At 44.2% G+C, this 9,583-nt stretch overlaps 1 protein-coding gene across 4 annotated transcripts in view; it reads right to left on the bottom strand.

The window, feature by feature from the left end:
* supt20 (SPT20 homolog, SAGA complex component) overlaps positions 1-9,583 on the bottom strand; it is a 48,457-nt gene that overhangs the window by 2,040 nt on the left and 36,834 nt on the right. The gene's annotated exons all lie outside the window — the stretch shown is intronic.

Genomic DNA, 9,583 nt, shown 5'->3' with positions numbered 1-9,583 from the left:
AGTATCAGATTAGCATCACGTGAAGCTATAACAGTGTCAGATTAGCATCACGTGAAGCTATAACAGTGTCAGATTAGCATCATGTGAAGCCATAACAGTATCAGATTAGCATCACGTGAAGCTATAACAGTATCAGATTAGCATCACGTGAAGCTATAACAGTGTCAGATTAGCATCACGTGAAGCTATAACAGTGTCAGATTAGCATCATGTGAAGCCATAACAGTATCAGATTAGCATCACGTGAAGCTATAACAGTATCAGATTAGCATCACGTGAAGCTATAACAGTATCAGATTAGCATCAAGTGAAGATAACAGTATCAGATTAGCATCACGTGAAGCTATAACAGTATCAGATTAGCATCATGTGAAGCTATAACAGTACCAGATTAGCATCACGTGAAGCTATAACAGTATCAGATTAGCATCATGTGAAGCTATAACAGTATCAGATTAGCATCATGTGAAGCTATAACAGTATCAGATTAGCATCATGTGAAGCTATAACAGTATCAGATTAGCATCAAGTGAAGATAACAGTATCAGATTAGCATCATGTGAAGCTATAACAGTATCAGATTAGCATCACGTGAAGATAACAGTATCAGATTAGCATCATGTGAAGCTATAACAGTATCAGATTAGCATCATGTGAAGCTATAACAGTATCAGATTAGCATCACGTGAAGCTATAACAGTACCAGATTAGCATCACGTGAAGCTATAACAGTATCAGATTAGCATCACGTGAAGCTATAACAGTATCAGATTAGCATCACGTGAAGCTATAACAGTACCAGATTAGCATCACGTGAAGCTATAACAGTATCAGATTAGCATCACGTGAAGCTATAACAGCATCACGTGAAGCTATAACAGTATCAGTGAAATAATCTAGCAGTCTTGACACATTTAGTTGATTATTAAGAAAATGTAGCTAGGCTAATGGAGGAAATCATTCTTGGTTTGTATAAACAGAGCTTTCCTATACAGGAAAATCAAAAGTGTAAGGAATATACTACACATAATGATTAAACAGGCTCTGGTACTAATGGGAGGCCCAGGGAACATGTTCACCCATCCTCTCAGTTTAACAACATACTATAGCATATACCAGTGTCGTAGTCAGACAGACAGGATGCTCTGTGTTAGTACAGCTGAGATGAAGCTTGGAGGGGTGAAGGCAGGGAGGGTGGATAGGTGAAGGGAGGGAGGGTGGAAGGGTGAAGGGAGGGAGGGTGGAAGTGTGAAGGGAGGGAGGGTGGAAGGGTGAAGGGAGGGAGGGTGGAAAGGTGAAGGGAGGGAGGGTGGAAGGGTGGAAGGGAGGGAGGGTGGAAGGGAGCGAGGGAGGGAGGGTGGAAGGGAGCGAGGGAGGGTGGAAGGGTGAAGGGAGGGAGGGTGGAAGGGTGAAGGGAGGGAGGGTGGAGGGGAGTAGAGAGACGGAGGAATGGGTAGATGGGGGAGAGGTGAAATGGTTTCAACACAGGAGGGAGAGGGGACAAGGACAGGGTGTTAGGAGTGTAGAAGGGGGTGGCACAGTCAAGCAGCACCAGTGACACAGACTGAAAGGAAATTAGCCTATCTTTGGGCCAAGATGACCCGGAAGCAGAAAGATCTTCATTAACTGTGACCCCGGCAACAACAGACAACCAATGCTTAGCAACCAGCAGAGTTTGTAAAGTAAGTCAGCAACTTCAATGGTGCTTTTCTTTTCCTACAAGACTAACTTAGTTAAATGGGGTGAGAATAGATACAATTAACATTTTAAAAACTCATGCTTTACATGTTAAAACTTAAAATTAAATACCTGTCCTCGATTACATTTTTTTTGTTGACATCAAAAAAAGTGCAAAATTTCAATGAAATTTATCGGACAAAAAACAACAACATTTAAATTAGCTGTTAATGCTTTACGTGGAAGCAATACATTGTTAATCAAAGCAGTAAAAACCAAACCTTCTATATCTACTTGAATGTTATTCAATCCAACAGAAATACGGGATGAGAGGGGAATGGATCTATAGCTAATACATAGAGAAAAGAATGAAAACAACTATTTGAAACGATTGGTGCTGCAAAGACAAATGGTTTTGTATAATCTGGTAGTGCAATAGAATCCAAATAGACGTGCATTTCTTGGGAGCAGGTTAGGTGGAGGAGTCTTCTTGGTAAGAGTATTGTCATCAGGTGTTTAAAGGGATCCGGGTGATTTATGTCGAAGTTGTTGCATTATTTTTGGACTTGTGGCTTGAGTGGAATCTGAATATTGTTATTTTATTTATTTAACTAGGCAAGACAGTTAAAGAACAAATTGTTATTTACAATGACGGCCTAGGAACAGTGGGTTAACGTCCGTGTTCAGGGGGCAGAACGAACAGATTTTTACCTTGTCAGCTCGGGGATTCGATCTAGCAACCTTTCGGTTACTGGCCCAACGCTCTAACGCCCCTGAATAATGACATCTGTAGCTAGAATATGTATATAGTGTGTTACAGTTGCTGCATTACTTGGATCTGGTGCTGTCGTCTCTCATACGAGGGTAGATCTATAGATATGTATAATATAGATAGGATATATTAAGGGTGTAATGGTAAAACATTTTATTTTACCTTTATTTAACTAGGCAAGTCAGTTAAGAACAAATTCTTAGTTTGGAACAGTGGGTTAACTGCCTGTTCAGGGGCAGAACGACAGATTTGTACCTTGTCAGCTCGGGGGGGTTGAAATTGCAACCTTCCGGTTACTAGTCCAACGCTCTAACCACTAGGCTACCCTGCCGCAACGTGTATTCGTTCGGTACGGGAACCACGGTTCGGTCCGCACTGTGAACCAGACTGAATACATAAAAAAGAAAAATTACAAAATAAAACCGTTATGGCTACACTGCGTTGTATGCATCTTGAGTAAATATGTGCTAAAAAAAATACAAATTCCAAATTATTTCCCGTTAAAACAACTAGAGCCTGTACGCACGTTATAAACCAACTTCTAACTGGGGTATTTCAAACTGTCCTTTTGTGAGGCGCAGCCGGAAACTAGTTCTGTATGACGACGAGAGATGGGGTCGATAAACCAGGAGGATCCTCCATCATCATTTAAATCTCCGGTTTGAGAACATTTAGGCTTCCCAGTAGATTACAACGGCGACGGTACAGAGAGTTGTGGGATAAAACGTTAACATATGTCGCCGCGCTCAACGAGAATATCCTATGCAGCTGCCAACACCTCAAATGTGTTGACACGCCTCCTTTATGAGAGTCACAAGTGCGCATCTGGCACGGTCTGTGCTATTCGGCCTCCTTGGGACGTCCATACCCTAAAACCTATACCCTTAACCCCTACCGTTACCTAACCTTAATAAAACTCTTTACCATTTTACATTGTAACTTCAATGTGGTAGGGACGTCCCAAAGATCCCGGATAGCACGGACCCACCAGGCAACGAAGGAGGCGGTGTCATGCAGCGTTCGCAACCAAGTGGGAATTTACCACATACGACTGGGAAAAAGCCACTTGAACGGCCCTCCAACTGGTAATTTACTAGTGGGAAACTCGTCTATCATCGTGAGCACCCACTTCTCCCACATGGTGACCTCTGACGCCAACTACTAAGGAAATGGCCTCTATAACAGCATTTTCACCAATTAAATGTAACAAAATATTAATTCTAAAAGGCAATCTATAAATGCATTTGATAAAAACTCTAAAACTGATTTACAAGCATGACATCTGTACTTTTAGTTTATGGTTGGCGCAGCTTGTTGGCAATTAGCCAATCTGCATTTTCTCATCCGAGTTCAAATCACATGAAAGACTTCACAACACGTAAATTCCCACCTCCCACAAGGTTACAAACACAGCATGGAAACTTGAGAGGCCCAACAGACAATGCAAGCAACACTGTGAATGGCATTTACATTTTCCTGCTGTACCGAAATGTGACCCCAAAACCGAAATACGTACCGAACCGTGGGTTTGGTGAACCATCCCAACACTAGTATATACACACAAAAGTATGTGGACACCCATTCAAATTAGTGGATTCAGCTATTTCCACCACACCCGTTGCTGACAGGTTTATAACAATCAAACACACCGCCATGCAATCTCCATAGACAAACATTGGCAGGACTTACTGAAGAGCTCGGAGACTTTCAACGTGGCACCGTCATAGGATGCCACCGTTCCAACAAGTCAGTTAATCAAATTTATGCCCTGCTAGAGCTGCCCAGGTTAAACTGTAAGTGGTGTTATTGGGAAGTGGAAACGTCTAGGAGCAACAACGGCTCAGCCTCTAATTGGCAGGCCACACAAGCTCACAGAACGGGAGCGCTGAAGTACGTAGAGTGTAAAAATAATCTGTCCTCGGTTGCAACACTCACTACCGAGTTACAAACTGCCTCGGAAGCAACGTCAGCACAAAAACTGTTCGTTGGGAGCTTCGTGAAATGGGTTTCCAATGCCGAGAAGTCGCACACATTCTAGACGATTCTGTGCTTCCAATGTTGTGGCAACAGTTTGGGGAAGACCCTTTCCTGTTTCAGCATGACAACGCTCATGTGCACACAGCGAGGTCCAAATAGTTTGTCAAGATCGGTGTGGAAGAACATGACTGGCCTGCAAAGAGTCCTGACCTCAACCCCATCAAAAACCTTTGGGATGAATTGGAACGTTGACTGCGAGCCAGGCCTTATCACCCAACATCAGTGCCCAACCTCACTAATTGTGGCTCTTGTGGCTGAATGGAAGCAAGTCCCCGCAGTGATGCTCCAACATCTAGTGGAAAGCCTTCCCAGAAGAGTGGAGGCTGTTATAGCAGCAATGTTCCAACATCTAGTGGAAAGCCTTCCCAGAAGAGTGGAGGCTGTTATAGCAGCAATGTTCCAACATCTAGTGGAAAGCCTTCCCAGAAGAGTGGAGGCTGTTATAGCAGCAATGTTCCAACATCTAGTGGAAAGCCTTCCCAGAAGAGTAGAGGCTGTTATAGCAGCAATGTTCCAACATCTAGTGGAAAGCCTTCCCAGAAGAGTGGAGGCTGTTATAGCAGCAATGTTCCAACATCTAGTGGAAAGCCTTCCCAGAAGAGTAGAGGCTGTTATAGCAGCAATGTTCCAACATCTAGTGGAAAGCCTTTCCAGAAGAGTGGAGGCTGTTATAGCAGCAATGTTCCAACATCTAGTGGAAAGCCTTCCCAGAAGAGTGGAGGCTGTTATAGCAGCAATGTTCCAACATCTAGTGGAAAGCCTTCCAAGAAGAGTAGAGGCTGTTATAGCAGCAATGTTCCAACATCTAGTGGAAAGCCTTCCCAGAAGAGTGGAGGCTGTTATAGCAGCAATGTTCCAACATCTAGTGGAAAGCCTTCCCAGAAGAGTGGAGGCTGTTATAGCAGCAATGTTCCAACATCTAGTGGAAAGCCTTTTCAGAAGAGTGGAGGCTGTTATAACAGCAATGTTCCAACATCTAGTGGAAAGCCTTCCAAGAAGAGTGGAGGCTGTTATAACAGCAATGTTCCAACATCTAGTGGAAAGCCTTCCCAGAAGAGTGGAGGCTGTTATAGCAGCAATGTTCCAACATCTAGTGGAAAGCCTTCCCAGAAGAGTAGAGGCTGTTATAGCAGCAATGTTCCAACATCTAGTGGAAAGCCTTCCCAGAAGGGTGGAGGCTGTTATAGCAGCAATGTTCCAACATCTAGTGGAAAGCGTTCCCAGAAGAGTGGAGGCTGTTATAGCAGCAATGTTCCAACATCTAGTGGAAAGCCTTCCCAGAAGAGTGGAGGCTGTTATAACAGCAATGTTCCAACATCTAGTGGAAAGCCTTCCCAGAAGAGTGGAGGCTGTTATAGCAGCAATGTTCCAACATCTAGTGGAAAGCCTTCCCAGAAGAGTGGAGGCTGTTATAGCAGCAATGTTCCAACATCTAGTGGAAAGCCTTCCCAGAAGAGTAGAGGCTGTTATAGCAGCAATGTTCCAACATCTAGTGGAAAGCCTTCCCAGAAGAGTGGAGGCTGTTATAGCAGCAATGTTCCAACATCTAGTGGAAAGCCTTCCCAGAAGAGTAGAGGCTGTTATAGCAGCAATGTTCCAACATCTAGTGGAAAGCCTTTCCAGAAGAGTGGAGGCTGTTATAGCAGCAATGTTCCAACATCTAGTGGAAAGCCTTCCCAGAAGAGTGGAGGCTGTTATAGCAGCAATGTTCCAACATCTAGTGGAAAGCCTTCCAAGAAGAGTAGAGGCTGTTATAGCAGCAATGTTCCAACATCTAGTGGAAAGCCTTCCCAGAAGAGTGGAGGCTGTTATAGCAGCAATGTTCCAACATCTAGTGGAAAGCCTTCCCAGAAGAGTGGAGGCTGTTATAGCAGCAATGTTCCAACATCTAGTGGAAAGCCTTCCCAGAAGAGTGGAGGCTGTTGTAGCCGCAATGTTCCAACATCTAGTGGAAAGCCTTTTCAGAAGAGTGGAGGCTGTTATAACAGCAATGTCCCAACATCTAGTGGAAAGCCTTCCCAGAAGAGTGGAGGCTGTTGTAGCCGCAATGTTCCAACATCTAGTGGAAAGCCTTCCAAGAAGAGTGGAGGCTGTTATAACAGCAATGTTCCAACATCTAGTGGAAAGCCTTCCCAGAAGAGTGGAGGCTGTTATAGCAGCAATGTTCCAACATCTAGTGGAAAGCCTTCCCAGAAGAGTAGAGGCTGTTATAGCAGCAATGTTCCAACATCTAGTGGAAAGCCTTCCCAGAAGGGTGGAGGCTGTTATAGCAGCAATGTTCCAACATCTAGTGGAAAGCGTTCCCAGAAGAGTGGAGGCTGTTATAGCAGCAATGTTCCAACATCTAGTGGAAAGCCTTCCCAGAAGAGTGGAGGCTGTTATAACAGCAATGTTCCAACATCTAGTGGAAAGCCTTCCCAGAAGAGTGGAGGCTGTTATAGCCGCAATGTTCCAACATCTAGTGGAAAGCCTTCCCAGAAGAGTGGAGGCTGTTGTAACAGAAATGTTCCTACATCTAGTGGAAAGCCTTCCAAGAAGAGTGGAGGCTGTTATAGCAGCAATGTGCCAACATCTAGTGGAAAGCCTTCCCAGAAGAGTAGAGGCTGTTATAGCAGCAATGTTCCAACATCTAGTGGAAAGCCTTCCCAGAAGAGTGGAGGCTGTTATAGCAGCAATGTTCCAACATCTAGTGGAAAGCCTTCCCAGAAGAGTAGAGGCTGTTATAGCAGCAATGTTCCAACATCTAGTGGAAAGCCTTCCCAGAAGAGTGGAGGCTGTTATAGCAGCAATGTTCCAACATCTAGTGGAAAGCCTTCCCAGAAGAGTGGAGGCTGTTATAGCAGCAATGTTCCAACATCTAGTGGAAAGCCTTCCCAGAAGAGTGGAGGCTGTTATAACAGCAATGTTCCAACATCTAGTGGAAAGCCTTTTCAGAAGAGTGGAGGCTGTTATAACAGCAATGTTCCAACATCTAGTGGAAAGCCTTCCCAGAAGAGTGGAGGCTGTTATAACAGCAATGTTCACGCATTCACTCTTCATCGCGCTGTTCGTGTGTCTAGACTGCCTCTATAGCTAATACTGGACACGCATTCACTCTTCATCTCGCTGTTCGTGTGTCTAGACTGCCTCTATAGTTAATACTGGACACGCATTCACTCTTCATCGCGCTGTTCGTGTCTATAGACTGCCTCTATAGTTAATACTGAACACGCATTCACTCTTCATCGCGCTGTTCGTGTGTCTAGACTGCCTCTATAGTTAATACCGGACACGCATTCACTCTTCATCGCGCTGTTCGTGTGTCTAGACTGCCTCTATAGTTAATACCGGACACGCATTCACTCTTCATCGCACTGTTCGTGTGTCTAGACTGCCTCTATAGCTAATACCGGACACACATTCACTCTTTATAGACACGAACAGCGCGATGGACTGCCTCTATAGCTAATACCGGACACGCATTCACTCTTCATCGCGCTGTTCGTGTCTATAGACTGCCTCTATAGTTAATACCGGACACGCATTCACTCTTCATCGCGCTGTTCGTGTGTCTAGACTGCCTCTATAGCTAATACCGGACACGCATTCACTCTTCATCGCGCTGTTCGTGTGTCTAGACTGCCTCTATAGTTAATACCGGACATGCATTCACTCTTCATTGCGCTGTTCGTGTCTATAGACTGCCTCTATAGTTAATACCGGACACGCATTCACTCTTCATCGCGCTGTCTTCTAAACTCCCGTCTCCATTTAAATGCCAAGATGTTTATATTTATTTAAATTATACTTTTGTAATGCTTTTGCGTGATGTGGATCATAATTACATAGATACAATCTATCAGGTTGATAGTGATATCGGTAAGCTTCTCTGACAGCTGATGCTTAAAGTTAGAGAGGGAGATATAAGTCTCCAGCTTCAGTGATTTTTGAAATTCGTTCCAGTCATTGGAGGCAGAGAACTGGAAGGAAAGGCAGCTAAAGGAAGTGTTGGCTTTGGGGATGACCAGTGAGATATACCTGCTGGAGCGCGTGCTACGAGTGGGAGATGCTATGGTAGCCAGTAAGCTAAGATAAGGCGGGGCTTTACCTAGCAAAGACTTATAGATGACCTGGAGCCAGTGGGTTTGGCGACGAGTATGTAGCGAGGGCCAGCCAACGAGAGCATACAGGTCACAGTGGTGGGTAGTGTATGGGGCTTTGGTTACATAACGGACGGCACTGTGATAGACTACATCCAGTTTGCTGAGTAGAGTATTGGAGGCTATTTTGTAAATGACATCGCCGAAGTCAAGGATCGGTATCTGCGTACATGGACAGATAATTGCGTAGTTGGTACGCAAAATGCGTGCATGTTGGCAGGTCTGCACCCTCTTTCCCCCCAGGACTGCCTCAATTCATCAGGGGGCATGGGCTCTACCAGATGTCGAAAACATTCCACGGGGATGCTGGCCCATGTTGACACAACTGTGGAAAGCATTGGAGTCAAGTTGGCTGGATGTCCTTTGGGCGGTGGACCACTCTTGATACACACGGGGAACTGTTGAGCATAGTTCTTGATTCAAACCAGTGCACCTGGCACCTACGACCATACCCCGTTTAAAAAGGCACTTAAATATTTTGTCTTGCCCATTCACCCTCGGAATGGCACACATACACAATCCATGTCTCAATTGTCTCAAGGCTTAAAAATCCTCCCCTCTCTCTCCTCCCCTCCATCTACAGTGATTAAAGTGGATTTAACAAGTGACATCAATAAAGGGTCATAGCTTTCACCTCGTCAGTCTATGTAAAGGAAAGATATGTATAATACAACTATACAGTCCGTACGTATAGACATGTATACTATAGATATACAGTCTGTATGTATAGACATGTATACTATAGATATACAGTCTGTATGTATAGACATGTATACTATAGATATACAGTCTGTATGTATAGACATGTATACTATAGATATACAGTCCGTATGTATAGACATGTATACTATAGATATACAGTCCGTATGTATAGCCATGTATACTATAGATATACAGTCCGTATGTATAGCCATGTATACTATAGATATACAGTCCGTATGTATAGACATGTATACTA

The sequence above is a fragment of the Oncorhynchus masou genome, chromosome 8 (genome assembly GCF_036934945.1).
Source record: "Oncorhynchus masou masou isolate Uvic2021 chromosome 8, UVic_Omas_1.1, whole genome shotgun sequence".
Taxonomy (NCBI): Eukaryota; Metazoa; Chordata; class Actinopteri; order Salmoniformes; family Salmonidae; genus Oncorhynchus; species Oncorhynchus masou.
This window is presented reverse-complemented; position numbering and strand designations above follow the sequence as displayed.